The sequence below is a fragment of the Arachis duranensis genome, chromosome 4 (assembly GCF_000817695.3).
Source record: "Arachis duranensis cultivar V14167 chromosome 4, aradu.V14167.gnm2.J7QH, whole genome shotgun sequence".
Taxonomy (NCBI): domain Eukaryota; kingdom Viridiplantae; phylum Streptophyta; class Magnoliopsida; order Fabales; family Fabaceae; genus Arachis; species Arachis duranensis.
The window spans coordinates 18,473,804-18,474,018 of NC_029775.3; positions in this window are offsets into that span (position 1 = coordinate 18,473,804).

The following is a 215-nucleotide window of genomic DNA, read 5'->3' on the forward strand; positions in this document are numbered from 1 at the left end:
TGGGATCGACCCTTACTTGCGTAAGGTTTATTACTTGGACGACCCAGTACACTTGCTGGTTAGTTGTGCGAAGTTGTGATAAATAGTTGAGATTGCAATTGAGCGTACCATGTTGATGGCGCCATTGATAATCACAATTTCGTGCATCAAGTTTTTGGCGCCGTTGCCGGGGATTGTTTGAGTTTGGACAACTGACGGTTCATCTTGTTGCTTAA